A 19,471-nucleotide genomic window follows, 5' to 3' on the forward strand; every position below is an offset into this window, starting at 1 on the left:
GAGATTTTTAATTCCAGTCCTACAGGTATTTTAAACCATATTCCCTTCCTTCCTGACTTTCTGGGGGCAGATCTGATGCTCAGCCTGGCTTTGGAATGCCTGAGCACAGGGCACTCAGATGCAAATCTTTGGTGCCTCTAGGGCATGGATCCCCAAACCCTGGGCCATGGAACCCGTCTGTGGCCTGTTAGGAATTGGGCCACACAGCAGGAGGTGAGCGAGCAAAGCTTTATCTGTATTTACAGCCGCTCACCATCCCTTGCATTACAGCCTAAGCCCCGCCTCCCATCAGATCAACTGCGGCATTAGATTCTCGTAGGAGCGGGAACCCTACTGTGAACTGCGCATGCGAGGGATCTAGGCTGCATGCTCCTTATGAGAATCTAACGCCTGATGATCTGAGGTGGAGCTGAGGCAGTGATGCTAGCGCTGGGGAGCGGCTGCAAATACAGATTATCATTAGCAGAGAGGTTTGACTGCACAGAGACCATAATATATCAGTTGCTTGCAGACTCACATCAAAACCCTATCAGTGAGGGGCAAGTGACAATTAAGCTGCATCTGGTGGCAGGCTTTTAGAGCGGCAAGTGAGTTGATGTACTTCAATTGTACAGCTACATCTGGTGGCAGGCTTTAAGTCAGAATTGACACTTATTTTAGCCCATGTGTCCCTCCCATTATGTTATTTATCACTTCTGTCCGCACCTCTTTCCCACACTGTGCACTGGTGTCAGTCACAGTTTCGGTAAGCCCACAAGCTAACCCTAGCCAAAATGAGTAAAAAACAAACGTCGCTGGAGAGCTTCTTTGAAAAGGGGGAAAGACCCAATGATGAGACAGCAGAAGACTCTAAGACTGCTAACAAAAAGAAAGCTGCATTTAAAAGGATATACCAAGAGTCCTACTTAAATTATAAGTTCATTTGCAACAAGTGATTCACATTCTCCAAGCCCGCTTTGTATAATATGTGGCGACCGGCTATCCAGCGAAGCCATGAAACCTTCAAAACTGCTTCGCCATATGGAGACCAAGCACGCTGCATTAAAAGACAAGCCTTTGAAGTTTTTCAAAAGAAAAACATGAACACGAAGAACAGAAGCAATTATTGAAGGCCACCACTTCATCAAATGTGTTTGCACTGACAGCATCATTCTTAGTGGCTAACTGCGTTGCTAAAGCTAAGAAGCCCTTTACTATTGGTGAACAGTTGACCCTGCTGCTGCTGAGGACATTTGTCGTGAACTTTAAGGAGAGGCTGCAGTTTCAAAGGTGGCACATGTTCCTCTTTCTAGCACCATAACTAGACGAATTGATGAGATAGCAGAGGATAATGAAGCACAATTGTTAGGATTAATGAGTCACCGTGGTATGCAATCCAGGTTGACGAGTCTACCAATGTTGACAACAAGGCAACAATGCTTGTTTTTGTATGATATATTTTTCAGGAGGTTGTGCATGAGGATATGTTATGTGCACTTTTGTTGCCAACCAACACCACAGCTGCAGAACTATTGAAGTCTTTGAATGATTACATATCAGGAAAACTGAACTGGTCATTTTGTGTCAGTATATGCACAGTTGGAGCGGCTGCCATGACCGGATGGCTTTCTGGTTTCACTACTCAGGTCAGAGATGTCGCTTCTGAATGTGAGTCTACGTACTGTGTCATCCATAGAGAAATGCTGGCTAGCCGAAAAATGTCGCTTGAACTTAACAACGTTTTGCAGGATGTGATTAAAATTATCAACCACGGGCTTCCCTGGTGGCGCAGTGGTTGAGAGTCCGCCTGCCGATGCAGGGGACACGGGTTCGTGCCCCGGTCTGGGAAGATCCCACATGCCGCGGAGCGGTTGGGCCCGTGAGCCATGGCCGTTGAGCCTGCGCGTCCGGAGCCTGTGCTCCGCAAGGGGAGAGGCCACAACAGTGAGAGGCCCACGTACAGCAAAAAAAAAAAAAAAAAAAAAAAATTATCAACCACATTAAAGTACGTGCCCTTAACTCACGTCTGTTCACGCAGCTCTGTGAGGAGATGGATGCAGAGCACACACGTCTTCTCTCATACACAGAAGTGAGATGACTTTGTAAAAGTAAATCACTGGCCAGAGTTTTTGAGTTACAAGAGCCGCTCCAGAGATTTCTTTTATAAAAACAGTCACCACTGGCAGCACATTTCAGTGACACAGAATGGGTTACAAAACTTGCTTACTTGTGTGACATATTCAACCTGCTCAACAAACTCAATCTGTGACTTCAGGGGAGAACAACAACTGTGTTCAAGTGATCAGATAAAGTGGCTGCATTCAAAGCCAAACTGGAATTATGGGGGCGATGAGTGAACATTGGGATTTTTGACATGTTTCAAACATTAATAGAGATATTGAAAGAGACTGAACCAGGGCCTTCTTTCTCCCAGCTGGTGCATGATCAGCTATCTCAACTTTCAAAAGAGTTTGAGCATTACTTCCCAACCACAAAAGACCCCCGAACTGGGAAGGAATGGATCCGCAACCCGTTTGTGAATAAGCCAGGTGAATCGACTTTGTCCGTGCTAGAAGAGGATCAGCTGCTTGAGACTGCAAATGACGTTGGCCTTAAAAGTATGTTTGAGACAACTTCAAATCTCCATACATTCTGGATTAAAGTCAAGGCGGAATATCCTGAGATTGCCACAAAAGCACTGAAAAGCCTGCTTCCATTTCCAGCATCCTATCTTTGTGAAGCAGGGTTTTCTGCAGTGACAGCGACCAAAATGAGATTACGGAGTAGACTGGACATGAGCAACACACGTTGGTGTCACTGTCTCACGTCACCCCAGATGTGACCATCTAGTTGAAGGAGAACAAGCTCAGGGCTCCCACTGATTCTGCATTAGGGTGAGTTGTATAATTATTTCTTTATATATTACAACATAATAATAATAATAGAAATAAAGTGCACAATAAATGTAATGCGCTTGAGTCATCCCTAAACCATCCAACCCCCACCTCTGGCCCTGGTCCGTGGAAAAACTGTCTTCCATGAAACTGGTCCCTGGTGCTAAAAAGGTTGGGGACCATTGCTCTAGGGTAATATTTTGCTTCATAGATCTGACCAGTCTGGGGATCAGAGTAGTGGGGAATCCTAAATTTTTAGTAACATCCCCAACAATTTAAAGAGGTGTTTCTATGGAAAACTATGTCTTCCCAGCTAGAATGGATAGCAAGCAGGGTTATAGGGATTCTTCTCTGCTCCTAAACGACCAGACTCCATGGCAAATCTTTCACATGGCTTAAGCTAATGATTTCTCCTTTAGATATTTTGCCCACATTAATTTGGGTTTTTATTTCAGTTTATGTGAACTTTCATTTTTTAAAAGGCTTAATTAAGTAACTTGGTTTTTTTTAACATCTTTATTGGAGTATAATTGCTTTACAATGGTGTGTTAGTTTCTGCTTTATAACAAAGTGAATGAGCTATACATAAACATATATCCTCATATCTCCTCCCTCTTGTGTCTCCCTCCCACCCTCCCTATCCCACCCCTCTAGGTGGTCACAAAGCACCGAGCTGATCTCCCTGTGCTATGCGGCTGCTTCCCACTAGCTCTCTGTTTTACATTTGGTAGTGTATATATGTCCATGCCACTCTCTCACTTCGTCCCAGCTTACCCTTCCCCCTCCCTGTGTCCTCAAGTCCATGCTCTATGTTTGTGCCTTTATTTCTGTCCTGCCCCTAGGTTCATTAGAACCATTTTTTTTTAGATTCCATATATATGTGTTAGCATATGGTATTTGTTTTTCTCTTTCTGACTTACTTCAATCTGTATGACAGACTCTAGGTTTATCCACCTCACTACAAGTAACTCAATTTTGTTTCTTTTTATGGCTGAGTAATATTCCGTTGTATATATATGCCACATCTTCTTTATTCATTCATCTGTTGATGGACACTTAGGTTGCTTCCATGTCCTGGCTATTGTAAATAGTGCTGCAATGAACATTGTGGTACATGACTCTTTTTGAATTATGGTTTTCTCTGGGTATATGCCCAGTAGTGGGGTTGCTGGGTCATATGGTAGTTCTATTTTTAGTTTTTTAAGGAACCTCCATACTGTTCGCCATAGTGGCTGTATCAATTTACATTCCCACCAACAGTGCAAGAGGTTCCCTTTTCTCCACACCCTCTCCAGCATTTACTGTTTGTAGATTTTTTGATGATGGTCATTCTGACTGGTGTGAGGTGATACCTCATTGTAGTTTTGATTTGCATTTCTCTAATGATTATTGATGTTGAGCATCCTTTCACGTGTTTGTTGGCAATCTGTATATCTTCTTTGGAGAAATGTCTCTAGGTCTTCTGCCCATTTTTGGATTGGGTTGTTTGGTTTTTTGATATTGAGCTGCATGAGCTGCATGTAAATTTTGGAGATTAATCCAAAGGCTTAAGTAACTTTCTTACTTGCTATTTGAATATCAGAAATTTCGTATATACTTTGAAAAGAAGCCTGTATGTGTCCTTGGCTGCCTAGTTGATAAAATGTCTTGGTTAGGGAAAGTGTTGGCAATGTGTGAATGAATGATCCTGATTTGGGTGTCATTTGGACTAAGCTTGAAAAGAAGTCACACTCTGAATTATTTTTTTTCTGGTGGGAGATAAATACTGTCTAGACATGGTCTCATTACGACTTTGCATTGACTAAGGCAGACTCGGTCAACAGTGGGGTTGAGATTCCTGTAATCTGGGCTACTGGTCGGACATTTGTGTTACCCATTATTACAGAGAACTCCAGATTCACTGGTGTCAACGCAGTATTTCAGCATCATTCCACTCAACTGTAGGGTTATCTTGAGGACAGTATATGCCAACTCATGACATTTTTAAAGATTCTGGATCCTGGAAGTCCTGGAAGCTGCTCTGTAGGATTTCCTAGCAGCTTGGTGGTGGTTGCATAGGGCATGGAAGAGGCCTTGGAGCCTTTCAATTCCTTACGGTCTCTAAAACACAAAAAGAGAGGGAATAATTCAACTAATATCTAAAGGCCTCAGCCCATGCCTGAAAGCCAGATGTCTACCCTGTCATATGGCGTCCCCATTAATTTCTGCAGATATTTTCTTCATGTATAGAAATATCACCAGTTTTTTTTTTTTTTTTACATTCAGTAGTCTTCTCATTTATAAGAAATTTTCATCTATTTGAATTTGTTTTTAAATTGAGAAAGTTTATGATTCTTCACCTGGATCAGAACTTAAAAATCTTGTCTTCTCCCTGTTAGATATTCAGACTCCTGGCTATGCTGCTCTGCATAGAATCTTTAATCTTTCATCTGTGGTTATTTGTTGGCATTTTGTGAGATAGTGAAGCAATGTCTGAGCCACTAGCGGCCAGAGGTGGCCCAGCCTGACCAGATTTCCAATAGTGGAATAAATATCTGTTATTTATCCAGCCTCTTTACTTTTCAACTGTGGGAAAGATGAGGATAGACATTGAGAAATAATGCTGATTATACAAAGGATTGCTCATGATAAAAGATCTCTTTCTGGGAATTTAAGTGTTCCAGTAAATTAGCATTATTGATCATTCTCTTTCCACATAGTCTACATCTTAGAATCCTAAAACTATTATTCTCCCTTGTCTGGTGTAATTACCAGAACAAGGAATAATCTAATTAAAAGACAACAAGGATGTGTTCTAATTGTTCTAATAAATTATGTTAATACACAATGCATGCACTTACTTTTCAACAGGAATTTATTTAATAGATTGACAGCTTGTCCTTTACTGCCACAATCTTAACTTTCAAACAAAACAACTTAAAAAAAAAGGAGAGTTAAGCATCCAAAAATCTGTTGGGTCATTAAGAAAATCTAAGGTTCCATGTGGTATGTATGGATGAAGAAATGGGTTTTGGGTTCCCTAGATAGAATAGTGAACCAAGACATAGGAGGGTAAAGTAAAGATCAGTAGAGTCTAAAGTCAAAATCAGTAACACACTGTTGCAGTGAAGGTAGTGAACTTTTCATTTGTTCTTTTATTGTCAAGGATAGTGCTGCATGATAAGGCAGTCCTAACTTATGGAATTGTGTTTTCGTAGTTTTATGCATTTTACACAAATCTATTAGACACAGTATTGTATATTGCATGTATGAGATGATGCCCTCAGTAAAGTCATGTCATAATATGGGCAGAAATTCAGGCGGTCACTTCTGATAGGTCATATGTTTTCTACAAAAACACGCCAGTATCCCTGATTATTTTTTCATAATTGGGATATAGTTTGTTGCATAACTGTATGAGAAAGTCTTCAAGGCAGTGTAGAAAAAGATGCCAATAATGATATGGCAGAAATAAAAATCTGTATAGAGCTTGGAGGGAAGCATATAGGTCAATTCTAAATCAGTATGGCCAGTCTACATAGTTCAGAAAAGCAGATTCCCAGGTTGGTTTGTGTTGTTCTCCCTTGACATAACAACCTTTGAAATTTAACTAACAAACCTACAGGTAGGAAGGAATCACAGTACTTATCCAGATTGGAAAGTATTTCCAAAAAGGATACTTTCTCACAAGTTAGGAACTTTGTGGGAATAATTTTTCGCCTCTGATTAAACCATTAAATGGTTTAATCCATTTAAATTGTCAAGTTCATCAAAAAGTATGGAGCTGGAACATACGCAGATTCTAGTTTATACTCATAAAGTTAACTTATTGTAGAATAGCAGCCATAGAGACAAAACAGAAAACAACAGATACACCATAAAAGAAATGGGAATTAAAAGGAAATTATCTTTAATGGCAAGGGAATGCAAACAGTTTTCTTCCCATTTTGAAGTACATTGGCCTAAATGCCATGATTTTTGGCTCCTTACTCCCTGTCTTTTAATATTCTAGTTCATGTCTTCATTTTCAATGGGAAACTTTTATATGTTCTTTTTGTTTTAAAAAAGTTTGACATTTCTTTCAAGGCCATCAGGCTGTGAGGATTTCTTTCCTCAAGGAAGACTGAGAGCTGGAGAGCTCCTAATAACTCAGGTGTAGAACCCGTACCACCAGGTCTAAATTAGATCAAGTACCCAAGTGGGTCTCACCTTCCTTATCTCCAAGGCAAGGACAGTGTCTGCCTTTGAAAGGGAAACATGAATGTGGCACTCAATTCTTTTCTTTATTTCTTTCTTTTTAACTTTGAAAAAAAATTTTTATTCTGAAAAAGTATTCAGTATTTTATTCTGAATAATATAAAATTTGCCATTTTATCCATTTTTAGGTATATAATTCAGTAGTGGTAAATATGACATTTCTTTTTAATAATTGGACTGAAAAGGGAATAAGGCTGTGATTAGATAAGCACTTAGGTTACCATGTAAGATGTTTTATTCTGCTTTTTATTTGTTTCTACCCTTTCTGAATTTATTTTTCACCCAAAGTATGATGCCTACTTATGTGAAACTGGAAAAGAATTCCATCTCAATTCTAGAACAGACTCTAGATGCTCATAGCAGGTGGGGAGGGGTATGTGGCTGGGCAAGGGTCAGCATAATAAATGAGGTTGGGGTAGTGGAACAGTGCCTGTCTCTGAAGGTCCCCTGGGTATTTCTGGAGCTCAGAATGTGACCAAGCTGTGCATAAATATGATATTTTTTTCTGATCTACTGGTATTGGAAAATTTTCATTTAGTAAATGATGCAAAATATACGTTAAGTGATGGTAAGCTTTTGACAAAAACTGACCAAAATTGGGAAATTCAAAGCTACAGGAAAGCTGAAACACTGACTTAATGTGCTGCCATCTAGCCATGATCTCATTCCATGCTGCTTCATTCATTGATCACAGAGACACTGAAATCGTCCCCCAGGCAGGATGGAGCATGTTTACAGTGGAGGGTAGTAGGCAGGGGCTTGGCTGAGTCTTCTATTTTTACTGGCCATTAACACTTCCTACTTGCATGTAAACTAAATTTTGATAATTATTAAAATAAAGATAATGTTAATAATACATTAAAAAGCTACTTTTTAAAAGGGTAGAATAGTAGAAGCCTCTGCTTTGAATATTATGTTCACCAGTTTCATCTAGTTGTCAGCTCCCCCATGGTACATAGAATGAAGTCTAAACTCCTTAGTAGGGGATGAGGACCCCCAGTGTCCCTCCCTTACCTTTCTTACCACTTCATCTCCCTTTGCTCCTTCACATGTCTTGTAGTTCATCCAGGCATTAGTTTGTATCATTTCCCAAATGTGCCATCTTTATTTCTCTCAGGGCTTTTGCATGTGTTTCTCCCTCTTGGAAACTCCTTTTACTACCCAACCTTCAGAATCCAGCTCACACGTCTCCTGTGAGAAGCTTCTGCTGATTCTCCCATGCATTGCTGCTCACTGTTTCTGTGTCAGCACCATGACCAGTACATACCTGCATTTTTGCACTTAATCACATATAATTGTAAAGATTTTTTACATGTCTTTTCCTCCTGCCAGGATCAGAGTTTGTTGTAGCCAGGGACATTTCAATTCAATAGGATCCAGCTTATTATATATATACATTTTTAGCTCTCCCTATATGTTTTATTTTTGAGTTTCTGCTGAGATTCAGGAACTTAAGGCTTTCAGGTACTGAATGAAAATAGCAGTCAACCCAGAATCCTATGACCAGTGGAAACACCCTTCAGGAATGAAGGGGAAGTCCAGGTATTCTCAGATGAAGGAAAACTAACAGATTTTGTCACCAGCAGACCTACTCTAAAAGAATGGCTAACAGAAAGGAAACAATAAAAAATAAATTTAAAAAAAGAAGCCCTGGAACACCAGGAAAAAACACAGCAAGCAAAAATATTGGTAAATATAGTAGGCTTACTTTTTCCATTTGAGATTTCTAAATTATGTTTGAAGACTAAAGCAAAAATTACAACACTCTTTGATATGGATGGAAGTGTTGGAAATATTTAAGATAACTATATTATAAATGGACATTGGTAACAGGACATAAAGGGAGGTAAGATTTCTATACTTTGCTCAAACTGTAAGACAATACCAGTAGGTTGTGATAAGTTATGAATATATAATGCAGTACCTAGAGCAGCCACTAAAGAAGTTTTACAAGGAGATGCACACAAAAAACTTCAGCTAAATCGAAGCAGGTTTCCAAAAAATGTTCAAAGAGCCTACAAAAAGGCAGAAAAAAGAAAACAAAAATACAAACCAGGGAGAATAAACAGAAAACAAACAAAAATAAAGTGGTAGTTTAAGTCCTAAAATACCAATAATTACATTAAAGCTATATGGTCTAAATATACCATGTAAAGAGTGAAAGAATTGTTTAAAAAACATGACCTAACTAGACACTGTCTATAAGAAACTCACTTTGAATATAATAGTAGAGGCAGACTGAAGGTAAAATGATGGAAAGAGACGTACCATACAAGCATTAATTAAAAGAAGGCAGAAGTAGCTGGTTCTTTGAAAAAGTTTTAAAAAATTGACAAACATCTAGGAAGACTGATAAAGAAAAAAAGACTAAAGACACAAATTAACAATATCAGGAATGAAACAGGGGATAGTACTATAGATCCTGTAGATATATCAAAAGGATAATAAAGGAATGCTATGAAAAACTTTATACACATAAATTTGACAACTTAGAAAAAAAATCCACTCTCCTTGAAAAACAAACTGCCACAATTCACCAAATTTGAAAGAGATAATTTGAATAGCCCCGTTATAACTATTGAGGAAATTGAACTCATAATTTTAAAATTCCCCAAAAGGAAATTTCCAGGCCCAGATGATTTTACTGGAGAATTCTACCCAATATTTAATGAGGAATAAGCACCAGTTTTATACAGACTCTTCCAGGAAATAGAAGAGAACACTTCCACTGCCCAATTCATTTTTATGAAACTAATATTACCCAGATACCAAAGCCAGACACAAGCAATACAAAAAAGAAAACTATGGTATACCAATAACTTCATCAATATTGACACAAAAATCCTTAACAAAATATTAGCAAGTAGAATTCAGGGGGAAAAAAAAGAGTTATACCCCGTAACCAAATGGGATCTATTCCAGGAATACAAGACTGGATCAAAATTAAAAAGTCAGTCAATGTAATGCACCATAATAACAGACTAAAGAGGAAAAAAAAATCACATGATTTTATCAATTGATGCAGAAAAAGTATTTGACAGAATTCAACACTGATTTATGATAAAAACTGTCAGAAAAATAAGAATAAGGGGAACTTCGTCAACTTGATGAAGAGCCTCTTTTTTATTACCCTCATCTGACATTTATACCAAATGATGAAAAACAGTGCTTCCCCCCTAAGTGTGGGAAGTAAGGTAAGGATGTCTATTCTTGCTACTCCTGTTCAACATAGTGCAGGAAGCTCTAGTCAATGCAAAATAAGGCAATAAAAAGAAATAAAAGGCATACAGATAGAAAGGAAGAAAGAAAACTGTCACTATTGCTAATGACATGATTTTCTACTTAGAAAATCCTTAAGTGATCTAAAAAAAAAAAAAAAACCTCTTAAAAGTAAGTGAGTTCCACAAGGTTGTAGGATATAAGACAATTAAAAAAAATCAATTGTATTTCTGCATACTAGCAATGAACATGTAGACACTGTAATTAAAAATGCGATTTACAGTAGCTCAAAATTATGAAATACCTAGGTATAAATCTAATAAATCATTCACAGAACTTGTATGCTCACTGTGACATAACGCCGATGACTGAAATCAAAGAAAATCTAAACAAATGGAGAGACATACCATGTTCATGATTTGGAAGTCTCAGCATAGTAAAGATACCAATTCTCCCCAAACTGATATACACATTTAATGCAGCTCTTACCAAAATCCTAGTATGACTTTTTATATGGACAAGATTATTCTAAAATTTATATGAAGACAAAGGAACTAGAATAGCTAAAATAATATTGAAAAGAAGAATAAAGTGGGAGGAATCAGTCTACCCGATTTTAAGGCTTATTTTACAGTTACTATGTGGCTGTTCATGAAGTGATAGACATGTATGTCAGTGGATCAGAATAGAGAAGCCAAAAAGTAGACTCAATGAATATTCCCAACTGATTTTTGACAAATGTACAAATCCCTCAATGGGGAAAAAAAAAAAAAAAAGAGAGAGAACCTTTTCAAAAATGATCCTGGAGAAATCAGCAAAAAATGAACCTAAAATTAAGTCTTATACCTTATGTAAAAGTTACCTCAAAATGTATAATGGACTTAAATGTAAAACATGAAACTATAGAACTTTTAGGAGAAAACATAAGAGAAAGTCTTTGGGATCCAGGGCTAGGCAAAAAGTTCTTAGACTTGACATTGAAACACAATTCATAAAAGGAAAAAAAATCATATATTAGACATCATCAGAATTAAAACTTTTACTCTTTAAAAGACCCTGATAAGAGGATGAAAAGACAGATACAGACTGGGAGAAAATATTTACAAACCATAAATCTGACAAAGGACTAGTATCTAGAATATATATAGACCTCTCAAACAATGGTAAAAAAAAAAAACCAAGCAATCCAATTAGAAAACGGACAAAAGTCATGAAGAGATATTTCACCAAAGAGGTTTTATAGCTGGCAAGTAAGTGCATCAAAATATGTTCAATATTATTAGCTATCAGGGAAATGTAAATTAAAACCACAGAGATATGTCACCATATACCTATTGGACTGGCTTAAAAAAAAATAGTGATAACACCAAATGCTAATGAGAATGCAGAGAAACTGGATTACTCATATATTGCTGGTGGGAATGTGAAATGGTACCGGTACTCTGGAAAATAGTTTGACAGTTTCTTATAAAACTAAACATTCACTTACTGTACTCCTGGGCATTTATCCTGAGGGAATGAAAATTTATGTTCTCATAAAACCTGTGCATGAATGTTCATAGTAGATTTATTTGTAGTAGCCAAAAACTGGAAGCAACACAGATGACCTGTACTGGGTGAATGGTTAAAGAAACAGTAGTATATCCAAACCACAGAGCACTACTCAACAATGAGCTATTGATAACGTGGAACTAACTACTTGACTGAACCTTCAGAGATTGAGGCTGTGGGAGAAAAAAGGTAATTCCCAAAGATTACATACTGTATGATTCCATTTATACAGCATTCTTTTTTTTCTTCCTTTTTTTTTTTTGCGGTACATGGGCCTCTCACTGCCGTGGCCTCTCCCGCCGTGGAGCACAGGCTCCGGACGCGCAGGCCCAGTGGCCACGGCCCATGGGCCCAGCCGCTCCGCGGCATGTGGGACCCCCCCGCAGACCGGGGCACGAACCCGCGCCCCCTGCATCGGCAGGCAGACTCCCAACCACTGTGCCACCAGGGAAGCCCTTCTTCTTTTTTAAAAAAAATTTATTTTTGGCTGTGTTGGGTCTTCACTGATGCACGTGGAGTTTCTCTAGTTGTGGCGAGCGGGGGCTGCTCTTCGTTGCGGTGTGCGGGCTTCTCATTGTGGTGGCTTCTCTTGTTGCAGAGCATGGGCTCTAGGGCACACGGGTTTCAGTAGTTGTGGCACGTGGGCTCAGTAGTTGTGGCTCACGGGCTCCAGAGTGCAGGCTCAGTAGTTGTGGTGCACAGGCTTCATTGCTCCGTGGCATGTGGGATCTTCCCGGACCGGTCCTCAAACCCATGTCCACTGCATTGGCAGGCAGATTCTTAATCACTGCACCACCAGGACAGCTCTATATAGCGTTTTTAAAGTGACATAATTATATAAATGAAGAACAGATTTGTGGTTGTCAAGGGTTAAGGCAGTGTGAGGTGGGAGGGCGATGGGTGTGACTGTAGAAGGGTGGTAGGCGGATCTCTATGGTGATGAAAATATTCTGTATCTTGAGTGTATCAAAGTCAGTATTCTGCTTGTGCTATTGTACTGTAGACTTGTAAGATGTTACCATTGGGAGAAATTGGGTAAAGGGTACATGGAATCTCTCTGTATTTTTTTCTAACAACATTATCTCAAAATAAGTTTAATTAAAAAGGGGGGACACGTGAACAAAAAGAATTGGGAAGATAACTGTAATTGTAGAAGCTGCCTTAAAAGGCCAGAGACTGATTTAGAAGGAAAAAATTGTGAAATCTAAGGAATTAGTGGCATTATAAATCTATGAAAGTGAGAGTAAAGGAATACGAAAAGAATGTTGAGAAAACAGTAAATAATATTAGATCCCCAGAGTCGTTGCCTAACCTGCATAGCCTGGGAGCTGTCCCTCTCACCCTTCCTCCACTCCCCAGAAGGAAGGCTGGAGGGGGGTGAAGCACAGGATCTGTGACTGGGGTCACTGGGCATAGCTGAGGACAGAGCTATGGTGACGAAAACAGGGGGATTAAGTGAAAGTCTGCATAATGGGGCTTCCACTCTTCCCCACACTTAAATCCCAGAACAATGGCAGCTAGGCACGAGATTGAAAGACACTCTTCTGGGGACTTTGACTAGCCCAAGAAAAGAGACCTAGAAATACCAGCCAGGAAGCCAGTCACTCTAGGCCTGTGTTGTCCACTATGGTAGCCACTAGCAACATGTGGCTACTGAGCATTGAAACATAGCTTGTCTGACTTGAGATGGGCTGTAAATGTAAAACCTATTAAGATTTTTGAATATTGTACTTCATATAAAACATGTAAAATATGTTAATTTTTTATTACTTACATGCTGAAATAATATTTTTATATACTAGGTTAAATAAAATATGCTATTAAAATAATGTTTTAGAAGACTAAGAGACTGAATTTCTCCCAGGTTGAAGGCAGAAAAGTAACTTTTATGGAGCTTTGGTGGTTTTATAAGTAAAACGAAAGCAACAGGATATCAACATGAAGGGAGCAATCAGCCAGGAAACAGAATAAAGAAAAGCTTAGCCATATATGTGTATACATATCTATGATATATGTGATGTGTCACTCTCTAGCTAGTTCCTATTGAAGTCAAGGGTTTTTTTTTGTTTGTTTTGTTTTCTTTTTTAAGTATAATTGGCTGACTGCCAGAAATAGGCAGACCTTCTGGATGTCCATATGGATTGTTCTCTTCTCCTGAACTTATCTTGAACTCTGGGTGAGATTAACACAGATTTTGGGAAACAGCAGAGGTCCTTCATGTATCAGTATGTGTCCAATATGCAATATGTATGATTCGTTGAGTGAGTCATTCTGTCTGGATTGGAATCCCAGATCTGCAGTTTAGTAACTGTGATTTAGGTCTGGTAACTGTCTTTGCCTCTGTTTCCGCATCTGTAAAACAGGAATAAAAATGATAGTATTCTTTAAGTCATTGTGACTGCATGATTTACTGTGTGAAAAAGGCTTAGTCCCTGACACATAGTAAACATTGTGTTAATGTTAGCTATCATTATTATTACTGTGGGTTAGTAGCTCTAGTATTGTCTCTAATCCTTAGGACAGCCTGTAAAGTAAGTAGTGTTATCTGAGAATCCAAGGCTTAGAGAAGAAGCTGCTCTCCTGGGCCACAAGTCACTTCAAAACCTGAGCTTTTCCCATTATCCTATGTTGCCTCATAAATTTTAGTACCTAATTGCTGATAGAAGCCTTTTATATCATCTTAGACAGTGACTGAACTTGTCTGCAGAATGGATCGTTAAAGGCTGGGCTCTGGGGTTGGAGAGGCTTGTGTTCGAATCCTGATCCCACCACTCAAAGCAGCTGGGTGGTCTTGGACAAGCTACTCAACTCCATGAAAGTTCCTCAGGTTGTAATAAGAATTACATTAGATAATGTATGGGAAGCTCTTGGTACACTATGTGCTGTGTGATTATTAATTTTTCATGATTATGATTTTTATTATAAATATGATCTAAGTCTCAGAGCTAGTTAGTCATGGAGGTTAACTGAAATGCTGGTAGGTCTTTTATTCAGTGCTCTCTCTTCTCTACTTTGCTATCTAATTGGTTAGTTTTCATTCATCCTTTTAGAATCTACATTTATAAAGTCAGAGCTGTTAGTGAAGATTTTATAAGAACACTTTCCAAGAGTTTTTTTGAACTGCCAAGTCCAGAGATTTAGGATGTAGCTTGGTGCTGAAGTAATTGGCTCTCTTAGTCTTGCATTATAAGAAGTTCCCTTTCAGAGTATAAGGTTGAGAACCATGAAAGGAACTCTCACGTTTTGGTAATTGCTTTAAGGAATAGCTTACCTTTTAAAAACATACATTATTGAGCTACAACTCCTTCCTTCCCTCACCTTGCCGTTTTGACAATCTCCTCATCATACATCTTCACAATCTTGTTTTCTGAGTTTCCCCTTTTAACTATTTCCTCAAGTACCATCCCATAATAATATTTTCTTTTCAGTTTATCAACTAGTTGGGGAAGTGATGTACTTGTTAGTATTGAAGAGTTTCTGAGGAATATAGAAATGATTCAGTCTTAGGAGAATACAGAAATGATTTAATCTTTGGTGAATACAGAAATGATTTAATTTTCTACCTGTCAAAGAACTGAAGCATCGTGAAACTGGTCTTAGCTAGCTACTTGAAGCAAGCTGTACCTATTTACTGCAGTTATATCACATCAACAGACAGTTTGTGATCAGAGATTAATTCAGAAAGTCTCATTAATATGTTGAGCTAACAACAGGGATGAGATGTTTTAATACCTCCTTGAATACAACATTTGTTGTTTTCTTGTATGAATGGGATGGATTTAGCTATGAAAAAGACTGAACTCCACAGTGCTTTGATATTGATAAAGTGGGTGTCTTCTAAACTTCTTTTAAATTTATTCCTCCTCTTCATGGAGTTAACCAGATAGATTATAGTTTAATTTTCCCAATGGGGAGTTTTAAAGCAAAAGGACTAACAGTTTTTTTCCCCAACATAAGTGAGAGAACATCAGGAAATAGAATCACAAATATATTTCCATTTTGTCATAAAGAACCTTAACATTTTTCCCTGTTACTTAGACATCAGTTTAAACTATGACATTTCTCTTGTTTTGACTAGCACTAGAGTAAGAGAGAGTAATGTTCTATATTACAAGGACCTCATTGCCTGAAATAAATCTCTAAGGATACCTTAAAATTCTCTTACCCCTCTCTTCTTGTGGTCACCATGGCTCTTCTGTTTGGTTATTGAGCTGCTTCACAGTGACAGTCATGCTAAACTTTTCAGCTACTGTTTTGAGCTTTCCCTTTCAAACTGGAGATTAGAGAGAAGTAAGTTTCACTTCCTCCCATCCCCCATAATGGAACCCAAGTTGAGCCAGGAAAGCTTTGTATTCGTCATTGATCCATTTATCAATGCAAAGTTATTAAGTGCTTTCCATTCAGCATCTGTGTAAGGTGCTGTGAAAACTGCAAAAGGCACTTTGGACCTCAAGAAACTCCCTTATTTTCCTCTTTTACTTTCCCTTCCTCCCCGTCTTTTACCAACTTCCCAAAGACTTTGAGGCTGTTTACTAAATCAAAGGTAGTGTGCAAGTACTAAAACAACCATAAGACAGAAATGTGACCATCTTTACTAGTATATGTTGGTAGGTCCATGGAGTGAGAGAACTAAATTTGGTTGTAGGTTTCCTGACCCCTAAGGCAGAAAGGGAATTACTAGCTTATGTAGCCTTCATTGTCTGACCAGAGAAAGCATTACAGTTTTTCCATGCTGGTAGACTCTCTTTGGGATCAAAACTGAAGATGGAATTTACTGGTTTACAAAGCGAATGTTGACTTTAGTGCAGTTTTCAAACAGGAATAAGTATCGGGAGGAAAGACTGAGGGCATGGATTCATATCTGTCTTGCTTACTGTTATGTCCCAGGGCTCAGCACAGTGCCTGGTGCATAGTAGGTATTGGATACATAGTTGTTCAATTAAAATGGTCCATTCAATGGACAATTTGCACCGACTTTCAATAACAATGAAGACACTATATACTCTGCCTTTGAATGTTGTATTCTCTCTCCCCAGAAGGCCATCCTCTAGCCCTCTTTACCTCCTTCTCATCCTTCAGGTCTCATGTTAAATCCAACTTATTTTGTTTTAGTATCTCAAAAGGATCTGCTACTGAATGTCCTTTGCTGCAGTTTCATTTATAAGGAGTTATCACATATTTCATTGTTCATTTGAAAATCCAATGTTTTTTGCAGTGCAGAGCAGCCACGTTATTGTAAGTACTTACTCAGACAAATTAAATGATTCTGTGTAGTAGTTCTGAAAAGTCTAATTTCCATGTGCAGAATCATGTTTACCATCATCCAAATTCAAAGGCACAAAATAGCACATTGGTAACTTATTCATAACATTCCCTTTCTACCTTGTTTGTTTTATTGTTAGAAACCAACCCAAATCCCATCTGTAGGATGACACACATAGAAGGATGAAATTTAAATATCAGGGCTGTGATGGGGCGAAGCAATTGAGGCATATCTGGCCTTGAATTGGTGCCCTTTGCCTCCTGGCTGCATTATGTAAAGATAGGAGGATTGCCAGATTTTCCTTTAAGGGTTTGACTAACTGCTTCTTCAAGGCCTTAAGGTCTCTCAAGGAAGTGTACAGATAAGGCATTTTTAAACACAGTATTGGCCCAGGAGGAAGTCTTTTGGGGCTTTTACTTCATGATTACTGAACTTTCCTGCAAGCTTTTTTCCTCTTCAGATTCTCCCTCCAGGAAGAGACGGAACATTCTTTACAATTGTAGCCTCCTTAAAGAATGACCTCCTCGCCTCAACAAGCGTCTTTTGGTATTACTGGCAAAAATGAATTGTCTTAAAGCTAACTTTTATTTTAAAACAAAAATTCTCTTTTGGAGGGGGAAGAATCTAATCTCAAGCCCTAGAAAATATAAGTTTAATGGCAAACTTGCTTCAAGGAGAGAAACAGAAGAAGCAAAATTGTTAAGTCAGCTGAAGAACTAATCAAGCGTATTGTTCCCTTGATTCTGTAAAATTACAACGAACCTTTTAGAAAGGTTGAAAAGATGTCCGTGGTGTGCTCTCAGTTTACTTTGTCTGTAAATGCATGTTCCCTCTTCCCCCTGGTTCCAGAGGCACTGGTGTGTGCTGAACGGGTTCTCCTAGATGAGGGCTGAGTGTCTTTCCAGATGACAGATGGTTCCCTCTGCTGGCTGAACTTAAATTCAGTCCTCTGAGCTGAGCCAACCTGGGAGGAATTGCTATCCTTCTCACTGATTATGAAAACAGTTTTGAGATCCATCCTTAAAGAAACCAACCATCTGTGACCAGTTTAAGTGCACACCGGAACTGATGATGAGCTAACTTACTTCCTCCTTCCCTCCCTCCCTCCCTCTCTCCCTCCCTTCTTTCCTCCCTCCCTTTTTTCTTACTTCCTTTGAGAAAAATTTAAATATACAGACAAGCACAAAAGGTAGTATAATAAGCATCTGTATTTCTACTATCTAAAAAGGAGCATCTGTTTATGTCTAGTCAGATTTACTTCTGGTTTGTTTCTTTTTAAAGAAATTATTGATGAAACTAAATTCTCTTTTAACTACCATATCCTGTTTTCCTTCCACCCTTCACTCTCTCAGCTGCCTGTACCTCCTGCTGAAAATTCCCTACCATAAATTTAGGATGTAATATTTAACTAGTCTATTGTTTATATTTTTATGTACACGCATATATATACCAACAACCAATATATACTATTTTGTTTAAATATTTTACGTTTAAATCTTTCCTTCTTGTTGCTTTTTTAATGTAACAGTATTTATGAAATTTATCTGTATTGATACCTATAAAATCAATTGATTTTAACAGCTGCATAATATTCCATCCTATAAATATAGCACATTTTATTTGCCTATTCCCTTTCCAATGCAACTTTTAGGTCATTTCCAAGTTTTGCTATACAAAAACAAAAAAACACTGCAATAATCTTTTTAGTAGATGTCTCCTTGTGTCCATGTTGCTTGAGCCCAGTATACCCTGCAGTGAGAATCAGTAAGCTGTAGGATATATGTAGTATTACTTTTGATAAATATAACAAAATTGCTCACCAGGATGATACCAATTCATGATTCGGCCAGAAGTAAGCTAGAGTATTATGCTATTTTTTTCCACCTCTTGGACAACACTGAATTTTGTCTGTCTTCTCCATGTTTACTATTCTAGTAAAAGAAAAATGGAATTCCATTATTTTAATATGTGTTTTCCTCTAGTGAGTCTGAGCTTCTTTTTTTTACGCTCTTTGTCCATTGAGATTTCTTCTTTGAACCACCATTTTTTCTATATGTTTGTTCATCTTTGTTCTTGATTTTTGGAGTTCCTTATACATTCTGGTTACTTATTCTCTGTTACGTATGTTGCCACTATCTTTGTCTGGTCTGGCATTTGAGAAGATTACTGCTTCTGATGATCAGTAAGTTAAATTGTTATGGTTTCTAATTTAATTCTACGTATTATCAAGGAATTAGGCGTTATCTTCCTCCCCTCAGTCCATTGCCAATCCTTTCGGATCTTCTTTCAAAATATGCAGCAGGTGATTGCCCACTTCTCCCTGTCCCCT

Source organism: Hyperoodon ampullatus, assembly GCF_949752795.1.
Source record: "Hyperoodon ampullatus genome assembly, chromosome: 10".
Classification (NCBI taxonomy): domain Eukaryota; kingdom Metazoa; phylum Chordata; class Mammalia; order Artiodactyla; family Ziphiidae; genus Hyperoodon; species Hyperoodon ampullatus.